We start from the raw sequence: 14,627 nt of genomic DNA on the forward strand, positions 1-14,627 counted from the left end.
TCCACCAAGGGCCGGTGGACGCACAGACTCATCGGCGATCTGTCGGCCTGGGTCGGCAGGAAGCACGGTGAGCTTTCGTACCACCTCACACAGGGAATGACCGGACACGGATGCTTCGGTATTTATTTGAAGAGGATCGGCAAAGCGGCGAGTGCCGAGTGCCTCCATTGCAACGCCGGAGAAGACGACGACGCTGAGCACACACTCTTCGGATGCTCGGCGTGGGCAGCGGATAGGATCGCGCTAGAAAGGATCATAGGAAGGTCTGCCACAGTAGACACTATGGTCCAATCTATGTTATTGAACCGAAGCTGCTACGAGGCATGGACGAACTTCGTGTCTGCCGTGATGCGGAAAAAAAAGAGCTGAAAGACAGTTCAAGACAGCGGCCCTAACGGGACAGAGTCTCTAAACTGGACGAGCCGAAGTGCAATATCGGAAGATAGTACCGGCCGTCCAGGAGAGGGCTGGGGAGAGGTTTTAGCCGGTAGGTCGCTGCTTGCAGCGGAATCCGGCACAATCACTAGCAATCTGGACGCTGGTGAAGTCTTTAGAAGATTTCCTCTCCTCACAACAAAAAAAAAAAAAAAAAAAAAAATATATATATATATATGTATATATATATATATATATATATATATATATATATATATATATATATATATATATATATATATATGTATATATATATATATATATATATATATATATATATATATATATGTATATATATGTATATATATATATATTATGTATATATATATATATGTATATATATATATATATATATATATATATATATATATATATATATATATATATATATATATATATATATATATATATACATAATATATATATATATACATATATATATATATATATATATATATATATATATATATATATATATATATACATATATATATATACATAATATATATATATATACATATATATATATATATATATATATATATATATATATATATATATATATATATATATATATATATATACATATATATATATATATGTATATATATATATATATATATATATATATATATATATATGTATATATGTATATATATATATATATATATACATATATATATATATATATATATATATGTATATATATATATATATATATATATATATATATATATATATATATATATGTATATATATATATATTATGTATATATATATATATGTATATATATATATATATATATATATATATATATATATATATATATATATATACATATATATATATATATATATATATATATATATATATATATGTGTATATATATGTATATATATATATTATGTATATATATATATATATATATATATATGTATATATATATATATATGTATATATATATGAATATATGTATATATATATATATATAATATATATATATATATATATATATATATATATATATATATATATATATATATATATATATATATATATATATATATATATATATATATATGTGTGTGTATATGTATAAAAATAATGATTATAATATATTTATAACATATATTTGAAAAAAATGTTATAAACCCCTGAAGCAATTACCCTACAGACGGTTGAAAATGTATTGGATACTACGATTTCGGAGCCGTCGGATCCGGCAGTTCTCGCTAGTGTAGCGAAAGCCGATATATCGGATTTCGGTAGCCAAAGGGTTAAGGGCAAAATTGAAATGAGCTTTAAAACCGTAATATATTTTATTTACCCTCCGCTTTTTGTTTCCCAGATGCAATTCTAAATTTATCTGTATACTGTAAATCAAGTAATGAAAAAATATCCGAGAATCGAGTCATGAATTTGGTATGATATATGTATCTAAAAATTAACTTAAATTTATAACATCACACAAAAAAACTATAAAAAATGATGTTTATTTTATTCAAATCAAGATATATAATTTATACTAAACATATAAAATTGGTGTTAAATAATTCAAAATAAACATATTTCTAAGACACTCGTGAACCTAACCACCTTAGCATCTATAAATTGGACTTGTTCAAACATTTATGGTACTTCACGGCACTAATCAAAAAATTGTTTTCACTTTCATTCTTTACAAATTTATAAGCATTCTTAATTAATTCCTTTGAGATGCATTCCCTTTCACTCGCTCGCGTGTTAAGTGACGAGAGTGAATGGCGTAGGTTAAATGCGTTACGCACGCCCACTTCTTCTCACTCACTCTCGTCACTCAACACGCGAGCGAGCGAAAGGGAATGTATCTCACCATACGCGCCTGTAATATGTATCTTCAATAGACTTGCGACCTCACTTCTAGGAAAGATGACTGAACGGCGGATGACGTTTGCCGATTTATAACGGTACCCACCTCTAAGTTCTAGTAACTTCTGAACCATTAAAATGTAAGATCTATAACTTGTCTGTTTCACAAGTCTGTATGCTCGCAGACAACCGTACCAAATGAATCCATAGTTCAATTTGTCTCAACTCAATTTGTCTGTCTCCAATCAGGGATTTGATCTCGGGGCTACATTCGCCTAGACAAGTTACCTTTAAAGATTTATGAGGATCTCCCTAGATTTGTTTTCAGAGCTATCGTCTCTTAGATAAGTTTTCTGCCAATACTTACGAGGCATATATTCCCAGAGTTGTCTTCTTCTATAAAGGTAGTGTTCAGACAACTACACGAGAAGTAATGACAACTTCCTCTAAGTTGAGCAACATATATGTACGATCAATAAATACATACATATTGTATATATAATACATACATATATGTACATTTTCCTAGAGTTGATTTTTTAAAAATAACCCAAACGTAAGTGCTAATATGGTTCAAGAGCAACAGTTGGGAAAACATTTTAATTAGGCACTTCTTCAATACGCTCATATCGGCTCGTAACCAATCGTCCGGACACACTTGTCGTAATTAAGTTGTCTCGCATTTTTTTTGGACAAACTCACACACGCCCAAGATTCGTGTGACTGTACACATAAACCATATACGTGTAGCTAGTCAGAGGCAAGCTCGTGTCGACGTTTCGTATGCAATTGCACGAGATAAACTGGTTGACCGTAATGGGATCGTGATTACGAGTGCGTTGTGTAAGTGGCGTTCCTACAACACACAGGATTAAGACCATGTGTGGCTACTGCTTCTACTTCTAGGCGACACTTTGGAAAAATTCGAAACTGCCTCGCTTTCGTCGTACCCATTAATTACAACTGTGGTAAAAAAGTGGCCGTGATTGATGACCGAGCTACTGGTTTTACGCGGGTGGTCTCAGAAAATCTGTCGATAGACTAAAAATATGGTCGATGCTAATGCAAAATTGAGAAATAGATTGTCCGCTTCATTTGTGAAGTGAATTTATTATGTTGATTTATAAGCTTTGCATTCTATAAACGCTTTTGAAATTTTATAGAAGTTGTCTCAATCTATGAGACAGAATTAAAAATATGTAGCGTTTCGTTTCGTTTCTTCATGGTTGATTGAAGGAATTTGTAACACGATTCCCGGAATACGGTCTAATGTACACAATCATTCAATTCCTGACGAATGATACTTCAAATGTATTGTACTTATTATTTAGGCTAGTGGTCAGCAAACTTTTTTTGTATAGATCGGTTCGGAAATGTTTTAGGCTTGGCGAGCCAAAGAAAAAATAAAGTGAGCTTTATATGCATATTTTATTCATACAAATATATAATAAATCGCAAATTGTTTAAAGTACGTGTCTCTAGTAGTAAGTTTTACTTATTAAAATAATATAATTGCTTTTTTTGATTATGATTTGAAGTTCGTTACTTCCTATTATCAAAATTTATTGCAGATGGTCATCTGTGAATTTTGTCTTAAACTTGTAATTTTTTGTACCTTATCTAAAAAAAATATTTTTACATATGTGCTACCAAATATACATAAATGTCTGAGAATATAAGCTTAAATGACACATTTAAAGACATTTTCTGTTAGTTTTTTCTTGGAATTTGAGTTTTAGCGTGTCATCACTTTTCAGATTAATCACTTCCAATTTAATGTAAGGTTGCAGCTTCGTAATTATTTAGTCAAATGATTTTTTAAAAATCAAAATGTATTCTGCACTAGCATCAAGATTAAAAAAAACAGTTTCAGCTCACCGAATATATTTGTCTCAAATTTTCGTGGAAATTAGGGTTTTATCTATTTTTGAATTTGTAATACCATAGAAAATACATAAATCTGGTTGACATTAATGGTAACTTTGCGGCCACTATATGAAATACAATTTTTATACATAAACAATTAATTAGGCCCATTTTAATATAAGCGCGTCCGGTGTGAAGTAACACCAATAAAACTATTTTTTCTAAATTACAGGCCATTCAAAACAAAGCTATAAAAATTATATACAATCCACATTTTTATGCTAATCTTAAAAAATGCATATTAGCCTTCAAATACCAACAATTAACCCTTTCACCGCGGGTGGCTTCTATAGATGTCATTAAGAAAATCGCAAATACTCATTCCTCAAACACCCTTGAACCTAATAATATGGTTATTTACTATAATTTAAGACTGTAAATAGCTATAAACCAGTAACATTTATATTATATATTATTAGTATTTATATTATTAAAAGAAAACTTTTGAAAAAAACTGTCAGTTTTCGTCGAAAGTATAAGTTTTATTATGAGCACTGTTTTTTATTGTAATTTTAAGTTGAATTCTTTTAAAAATCGCATGATTTTTGTAAAAAGGCGAATTTCCAAAAATGTTTTTCGGTTGAGAAAAATTTCAATCGCTCTTCTGAGCTTAAAATATCTCAATAAAATATTATTAATATGATTGAGCCATCAATCTGCTGTATGATAAAGCAAAATAAGATTATGCGTTTCAATTTTTGATAAAAAAGTTAGGTTCATCGCTGACATACTGATTCAATAACACAAGATAGATTGAGATATTTCCCACTAAGTACATGCTAGTAAATAATGCAATGAATAATCAGAGCTTGCTTTTTTTCCAATTAACGCTTAACCTATTCTGCACAGATTTTTATCATCCATTAGCTTTGACACATTTTTGTCGATTTTACTTTGGATTAAACATTGTTAATGTTTTTTCAACTAAATTAAAAATGTTTTCGTTTGTGTTTGTTCCACGTAGATTATTCATAAAAGCTAAATCTTCAGATTCTTAAAACAAAGTATTGAATCCTTGAATAAACAGCAGCAATTAAGCACTATCTGTAAAGCTAGTGATTCCTAAACTGTACGTCGCTGAGCCTCGAAGTGCTGTGGCTTCCTTACAACAGCGCTACTATTACAAAATGTCCATAAGTTCATAATTTACAGTATAACTGTTTGCATAAGCATCTAAAAATGGTAAATAATTGTAAATATATTCACCTAACGCTTAAATTTTACAAAATATTCGCAATTTTTTAAAGCGCACTTGTTATATTTTGACATATTGATCATTAAAATCTGGATTTAGCAAGGGCTCTGAGAGTCAAAAATGTTTAAAAAAATCACTTGTTTTGACATTAAATTGCCTATTGATGTTACTCACAACGTGCCTAACACTTCTAACAACTGTTGTTACCGAAAAAAATTAAATACAGCTGCAACAATCATGCACGACTTTATTAATTCATAATCAGTAAATGGATTTATTTTATTAGTTATTAAATAAATTATCGTGAACTGACTTTAGCTATAGTTTATTTTTTTTTCGCGAATTAAATACGTTATGAATATCGTGTCGAGTGCTTAGTCTGGTAATGACTTTTAGTACTGACATATTGTACTCACAATAAACATAATGCTTTGTTATCTATTTCGATAACAAAATAATTTATACTCCACTTTGTTTTATAATCACGACATTCGAAGTCAACTAGTCTTTCTTTTTCTGGCTTTGACAAAGACAATATGAATATCCATGGATCATTATATAATATCGCATCAAATTATAACTGCGTAACGTCACAGCGGAATGCGAAGCAATAGGAACACCACATACGATCATATCTCGCAATCTTTTAACTTGGCGCACACTTTGAAAATTAAAAGAGTTTAAAAATATTAAACTTATTCCTAGCTCGCGGACCGTGTTGTGCCGTCCTCTGATTTAGTCTCTAATACTTGAATCATCAATAGTGAAGGGCACATTCCGAAGTTAGTAGCGTTCGTTATGATATTCATAATATTTAGAAAATACTATATGGTGATATCAAAAGAATAGCTTCTATTCGTTGTCTACAAATGGACCTTTTGACCTTCGTTTCTATAGAGCTCCAAGGCGAGCCTTTCACGAACAATATTTTGGGATTACACAGTATTCAATTATGTTATACGAATAAATAATGACCTTATTTTCTTGAACCATCATCTCATAAACAGCGAGACAAATTTAAGTGCATATCAGAATTCATCAAAACAACCATTAAAGTATTATTTTTATATATGTACATACACATGTGCATATAAAGTAAGAAAAAGTAAGCAAATTCATTCATTGGTTACTTAGTATTAAATTTAAGAATGGAAACCATAATTGTAATAAAATATGCGTCTGTTACGTAGTAGTGTTTTTTTTTAACTGACACACAATGGGTATTGTTGTGGTGTGGCTATTTTTAGAACCAGTTTCTGTATTTTTTATGTGATCCAAAACAACTTCACTCGGAAGCGATTTTTGGTGTTGATATAATTATCTAAATATAAGTTTTAAATCGCATTGTTAAACTTTAATATAAATATTTAATTAATTTAATAGTAAATGCAATAATTTAATTGAATGTACAAAAATTAATTAAAAATTCATGTTAATCTTTATATTTATAGATTAAACATAGTTCAATAAAGGTTTAAATACAATGTTTTTGTTGAACCGACCATAAATCATGCACGTGTTATGTATAATAGACCAGTGGTTTAAATAAAGATAAGATATAAAGTTAGCTATAGTTATTTACACAGTAAACTATGGTACACAATAGTTTTCATTGGTGATAAATTTGTATGCATTGCGTTTGGTGAATAATAAAAAATCAAATCATGTTTAAACTCAAATGTATTTTAATTTCAATTGAGTCTGGAAGATTAAAATATATGGTATTTTTATATATAAATTTATTATATCGATCATCATAGATAAGGTTTTCTTAGATTTTCCTAAGCTTACGGATGAATATAATAATGGGTAATAAAAATTAAATCGTGAATATTAGCATCTAATGGTTTTAAGCTGTAATAATAATTTAAAATTAGTAAAAATATCACTGATTTAAGTCAAAAATGTTTTTTTATAGATTTTTTTTCTTTGCCATTTTATTTTAAGGATACGATAATTGTCGTGGTTTTTAATCGGTTTTAATCTCTATTAACTTTTATCTAGAATAGACATAGCAAATATCTTGGCAAAGTTTGTAAGCCAACATTTAAAATGGTGTTTGATAAAAATATAAAAAAACTAAAATTGAAATGAAATAAAATTTTTTTTTTAATTTTATTTTTAATGTCATTCAATATTTCATTTTTAATTCAGCATATTACAATTCACTATCTTGTTTAAAAATGGTAGCTTTATTTTTTATATTATTGTCGTGATCTTAATGGGATGTAATGGTTCGCCATCTTATTTTAAAATGGCGGCTATTAAAAAAGTAAAAACTCGATAAAAATAATAAGTATGAAGTAAATAATAATAAATGAAATAAAATGGAATTTTCATGTGGATTTTTGAAGAAATATACTTTTTTGATATAGTCTTACAAAATATTGTAAAAAATATTTTTTATTTGTGTTTTTACAGTCTTGTGATTAATATTATAATTATGTACATAATTACCGTAGAAAAGGTGAAATTATTTATATTATAAGTTGCTACATAAACTGTGCATAGTATTTGTTATGAAATTATTATTTTTTGCTAACAGAAATATAAAAGTCTTACCGCAAGAATCAATTAGATTTTTGTGCAAAAAAATATTTTTAATTTAATTTTTTTTTTATTTTTTTTTATAAATTCAATGTTGCCTTTGTGTAAAAAATAGTGTTTAAAATGATTTTTTTCCTCACAGTATTGAAATATGCTTTATTTTCTGTAACGTCATTTTGAGATGTATTTTTTAAAACGACTCTTGCATACATATTTTTAGTTAATTTATCTTTCATTTTTTGGAGATGGTGGTTCTATCAATTCAAAAATATTAAAATGCTTTTGGACTACTTTATAATTTATATCAGAAATTTGTTAAATCAGAAACACCCAGAACAATTTAATTAGTTGCACAAAAATCTGAGTTAATCTAACAATTCTGAATATAATTAAACAGATACTTGATTAATAGGTACCGCAGAAACTAAATAAAATTCAATAACTTAGGATTATTACCCTTTAAAATATTTAGACTTATTTAAAAAAAAAGTCGAAATTGAAAAATCAGAGTGATATAATATATAATAAAACTAGTTAATAACTTTACAACCCCTAATTTTTTTATAAACAAGGGTTTTATTAATTCTTAAATTGTTGAAAAAAGACGATTTATTTATATCGTGAATATTTTTAATAATAAATTTGTCAGTTGTAGTGCTTTATATTATATTAGGTATTTTAGAAAGTTTTTTTTAATTGAAGTTTGAACAGTCAGTCGTGCTTTATTAATGATACATAAATACTTTTTTATTGAATTTGTGTTAGTGCACACCTTGACCCCACATTTCGATATTTAAAATAATAAATTGGGCCCCAAAATTTACTATTGCAGATTTTTTTATTAAATAAACAACTTTAACAAAGCTGTTTGTAATATATATTTCAAAAAATGCCAATTCAATTTTTTAATTCTTAAATTGCCAAAAAGATAGTAAGCGACAATCGAGAGCGTTTATCGTTTCGGCTCGGTTATGCAAACAATAATTATTGTTTATCGAAACAACTTTTCCTGTCAAGCAGCCGCACACATACACACACATGTCGAACGTGTGAGTCGGCTGCTACATACTCTCCCCGGCTTTATCTTCAGTGTTGTGTCGCACATCTCGGCCTGTAGACGCGTTCGCGAACGCACGGTAAATTTCGCCCGCTTGACGTTCGCGAAAACAACTGTCAAAACTCCCCCCCTTTTGATTTAAATCGCATTTAACCGACAGAAGGTCGCCGTTTTAAATGATATATCGATCGCCTGCACGCCTAATAAATTATTAATAATTTCAGTGTTGCCATGTTATACAAAAATATTGCCCAATCGCGTTATGTCATCCTTGATAAAATTTTGTTCGCAATATTTTTAGGTCATTGTCGTATCAATATTAAATTATTAGTAAGACGTTTAATTAGCTCAGAAGGGCGGGGGAGATAAGATTAAGTTAATGATGAATATGTGATTATTATGCGTGTGATAAGTCACATGCTGTGCTGTGAAAATTCAGAAAAAATCACGTGTCATAAATAGCATAAATAAGAATCGATTTATTTATGCTCTGTTCGCATAGTTGAGTGTTTATGTGTCGTGACAAGTGCATGAGTTGCGACTTTTTGGTTTTTAGATATCAAAAAATGCTAAAAAAGAGCCTCTGCCTTTTAACGCGAGTTAAGTGAGTTTAGCGAGTTCTTGATTTGAACTTCGAGAGCACGTGTTAAAAGTTGCTGTTGCTATTTTATGACCTCGAATATTGCTATCTATTAATTTATATAAATAAATAGATTTATCAAATTATTTTACCCACTAATTAATATATGATTATATCATAAATAAAATAAATTTATAGCTAATATTTTGATTCACACTTTGATTTAATTATTTTGAGGTCACAAACATGAGCTTCGGGTATTAGCATTATTATTAGATTTAATTTCTTGTTGATGTTTTCATGTTTTGATAGCAACAATTGGCAATGAAACCATTTCTTTTCTTATTTTATAATAAAGCTATTATCATACTTATTCATAGTACATGATTCAATCTTATTTTTAATGTTTATAAAGTTTTATTTTACTGCTGTATTTTATAAATATATATATATATATATATATATATATATATATATATATATATATATATATATATATATATATATATATATATATATATATATATATATATATATATATATATATATATATATATATATATATATCAGTGGCGTACGGTGGGTGTTAATATTGGGTGTGCTATAAAAAATTTAAAAAAAACGTACATTTTTTCATTTTTATTAGCCAGGTTTTGGCATGTCTAAACTGCCTTACATCTTTTCCCCATATATAAATAAATAAATAAACATAAAACCTAATCTAAAATATTATTATATAAAAATATCAAATTTCCATTAAACATAAAATTATAATTATTTATATATAAAATCTAATCTTCTTTCTTTAATCATAAATTTTTCTATCACGCTGTCATAAAAAGTGCTCTTCTTTTTAATATCCATAAGGATCCCTTTTTCTATTGAAATCAAGCTAAGGCCACATAGCCTTTCTTGGTCTTGGGTACTTCGATAACAATTATTAATACGTTTCAGAGTAGAAAATGAACGTTCTACTGAAGCAGTACTGCTTGGAAGAGTTAATATTAGTTTGCCTAATTTATCTATTTCCTGAAAACCTGACTTAAGATTATTTGTGTTCATAAATTGTACAAGCTCATGAACAGATTTCTCTGCAAATTCAGGTAAATGATAAAGAACAGCAAGCTCATTTTTTAAACTTATATAATCAAATAATGTTCCATAGAATTGTTGCAGTTGTGTAAGTAATTCATTTGGAAATTTTCCTTTATATTGCTCATATTTTTCTTTCTCCAGAAGGTGAAAATATTCCAATTTGGACATTGAAGAAAAACGGTATTCAATTTGCTTACATATATTATCAACTATTGTATTAAATAGTTGGCTAAAAGCGTGCTTTTCTTCAACAAGCAAATCATTACTCAGTCTTGGATAATTTTCTTCCGTTACATAAGAATCCCATAATGTTTCATAATTATTTTTCTGTTCATATCTGAGTTGTTGCAAAATTTCGGTAACTTTCTTACAGCAATATAATATGTCAAAAGATTTGGATTGTAAAATGTTGTATAACACATCAGTTTTTCCAAAAAGGTTTGAAAATATGTGGAGAAGTTTTCTTGTTTCAAAATCTTCCAAAAAGCTAAGAAAACCTCGTGCTTTTATTACAGTGTCGGGGTCCCATAGTTCACAATTTTTCACGACGTTTCGAAAAAAATCCGTAAATTCATTTCTGTATTTTTGCACTGTGTTACTTAACCGTGATGTATAATTCCACCTGTAGGTGTAACAGAAGGAAGTGTTCTAGCTACAAACTCTTGTAAAGCATTTATTCGTTTGGAAGATTTCGAAAAGAATGCAGACAATCCATTTAAAGTTTGAAAGAATGATTTGCACACTTTTATATTGGAAAGACCTTGTTGTAATGTTAAATTTAACATATGAGCATAGCAGTGTGTAAAAATGGCCAATGGATAAACTTCGAGTACTTTGGCTTGCAAACCATTAATATGCCCACTCATTACACTCGCCCCATCATAAGTCTGTCCAACTAATTTTTCTTGAATTTGAAATTCTTCACTTATATTTACAACGTGGCAAAATAAGCCATCGGCTGTTTTATCAGAGCTAACGTCTGTAAAGCCAATAAACCGCTCGTAAACTTTACCTTCATAAACAAAACGCAAAACTGTCGAGAGCTGTGAGTTCGTCATTATATCTGAAGTTTCGTCAAGAATAATAGCGACCAAATTTGCTGAATTTACTTCTTCCTTAATATGATCTTTAATAACATCACCAATTGCTTTACTTATGTCATTCTGTATGGATGGGGAAGTACCACGAAACACCGTTGCAGTATTTAAATGAGTATCCAAAACAGAATCGTATTCTCGAAGTGCATTTAAAAATTCAAGGTAATTTTCTTTGTTTAGTGAATTACAGGACTCATCGTTTTCCTAGATATACTACTGCGTCAATCATTCGTTTTAATATTTCTCTATTTTTATAAACTTGTTCATTATGTTGACTTATATTAGCTTTACGTTGAGCGTCAATCATGACTTCAATTCGTTGTTTTCCAAACATTTTGAGAGAAAAAAATGATTGAACGTGTGACTGCGCTCTTTTGTGTTTTTTCAGTGCCGTTATCAGATGACTAAGGTCAGCAAATCCACTTTTATTCCACACGCTGCTTTCTTTGGAAAACAATAAACATGGCCAACAGAACAATCTAGATCGAAGTTCGCAGCCTGTTAACCACTCAGTTCGTTCAAATGATGAAAACGAAAAATGTCTTGTATATTCACATTTATTGTCTTTATGCTTCATAAATAAATTGGGAAGAGGTGGACGTGGTTTGCCAATTTTGATTATCTTCAATTTAATTTCATAACTTCTTTTTGAAAATAGATTATTCAAAATATCTTCAACAGTATTCTTCATCATTATTGGGGTAAATAAAAAAATATAATCTAGAATAGAAAATTAAATATTGATCATATGTAAATAAGATAATAAACTATTTTACGCCAAAATATAAAAAATGAGTGACCTGTTATTGTGATATAATGTAATAAAAAGCAGCGACGGACGCAAGAGTTTTTGAAGTACGTGCACCAAATTCGAGACCAATTTCACTACTGAGCGCTGCCAGCCGACAGATCGACTTCAGCCGTTAAATCTCGGAACAATTTACTTTAGTCAGCGGCCGCGCTCAAAGTCGGCGCGCCATATGTGTTGTTCCAAACCGATCGCTCGCGCGAAAACGTTCAGAGCGAATGACAAATACCAATGCATACTATACACTGCATATTAAAATTTTATAATTTTGCATACTACTGTATGCAAAATGATGTCGCTTTACGCCCTAAATTTTCTAAATTTCTAAATTTATATTTTAGATGGTTTTGCGGGTGTGCGCCGCACACCTAGCACACCCTGAATATACGCTCCTGATATATATATATATATATATATATATATATATATATATATATATATATATATATATATATATATATATATATATATATATATATATATATATATATATATATATATATATATATATATATATATATATATATATATATATATATATATATATATATATATATATATATATATATATATATATATATATATATATATATATATATATATATATATATATATATATATATATATATATATATATATATATATATATATATATATATATATATATATATATATATATATATATATATATATATATATATATATATATATATATATATATATATATATATATATATATATATATATATATATATATATATATATATATATATATATATATATATATATATTTTCTATCTAGATATCTATAAACATAAACAATTATTAAAATAGTTATTATTTTATTATTAAAGCCATCTTGGCGATAAATAATTATTTGTTGATAATAATTATTATCTAAGTGTTCTTGAGCTTCATGACAGGAGTGATTATTATAGTTTTTAATACATTTCGTATTATCCAATCTCTGGATTCCGGATGTTGAGCTGGACCAGGGGATGCGAAGAGAGAAGCAGCAACTTCTGATCATTGATGTTCTGAAATTGGTTCGGCCTCCTCTTAGCATAAGCTCGTACGAGCTTAGTGATTTTAAGTAAAAGAGCTTTTGAAATTTTCCGTTTCGAAACCCGGCCGCACTCGTCAATCGTGATGGCTTGGGTCGGGAGTAGAGGTGGAGTACTTTATGCGAAGCCTAGAGGACTCTAAATCTAATAGATCGGTGGGTAACGACGCCTATGCTCGATTATAAAAAGCGGGTAGAAACACCCGGGCTTTCCCAAGCTTGTATAGTTCTGATGCTTTAAAATCCGAAGTGTAAATATGTCAATCGATCTCAGAAAAAGTCTCTGAAAGCGAATATATACCTATGGATTATCTATTTGTTTTTCATCCCTTTCGGTAGAACGGCCAATTACAAAAGGATAGCGAGGTTTTGAGCAAATTACTAACGGCCATTCTTTTGTCAATCTTAAATGCGCGTGTTATCTGTGGCGTGCAATTTGATCTAATATGCAAAATGTTTTTCTCATGGTGGTGTCCCATTTTAACAAAGAATCTATTTTTTTCTTAGACGCTTAAAACCCGTCTTTGTGTATCATTATTTAATTGCATAAAATTTGGAGATCTTCTGATTTAATCCATACTTTTTGTGATTCAATCGTAAATTGAAGAGGTTCTTATGATAAACTATATTGTCGTTTTGGTTAGTTGTTATGTTTCATTACTTTTAAATACATATGATTCTGTGCAAGAGAAAAATAAAACAAGAAAAAATTAGTCATAAATGTTTCGGTTTCTATTAAGATTTTTTTGGTTTTCCAATTGATTGATTGATATTTTCAAGTTTTATGCTTTTTTGTTAGAAATTCTTATAATACATATAATTTGCTGACCAAAAAGGTTCTATTTTTTCCATTTCACATTCACAAAAAAGTCACAAAAATAAAATTCAGTTAATAATAAAAATATAATAAGATTGTTCTCAAATTTTTAAAGTGTGAGGAGCTACTCGAAAATAAAAAATGTTTAGTATTTTTTA

General features: G+C 28.5%; 1 protein-coding gene across 2 annotated transcripts in view; it reads left to right on the forward strand.

Annotated features, from left to right (window-relative positions):
- The window catches only part of for (cGMP-dependent protein kinase for), a 164,100-nt gene that overhangs the window by 23,356 nt on the left and 126,117 nt on the right, over positions 1-14,627 (forward strand). The window contains exon 1 of one of the 2 annotated variants that reach the window (XM_088197145.1): positions 9,009-9,088. The exons of the other annotated variant lie outside the window; for it this stretch is intronic. The gene's annotated coding sequence lies outside the window, so the exon portion shown is untranslated. Of the gene's footprint in view, positions 1-9,008; positions 9,089-14,627 lie in introns of those variants that run through there. 2 annotated transcript variants of the gene reach the window in all.

This window comes from Plectrocnemia conspersa, unplaced genomic scaffold, assembly GCF_051122295.1.
Source record: "Plectrocnemia conspersa isolate PC_06_02 unplaced genomic scaffold, ASM5112229v1 ptg000011l, whole genome shotgun sequence".
NCBI classification, from domain to species: domain Eukaryota; kingdom Metazoa; phylum Arthropoda; class Insecta; order Trichoptera; family Polycentropodidae; genus Plectrocnemia; species Plectrocnemia conspersa.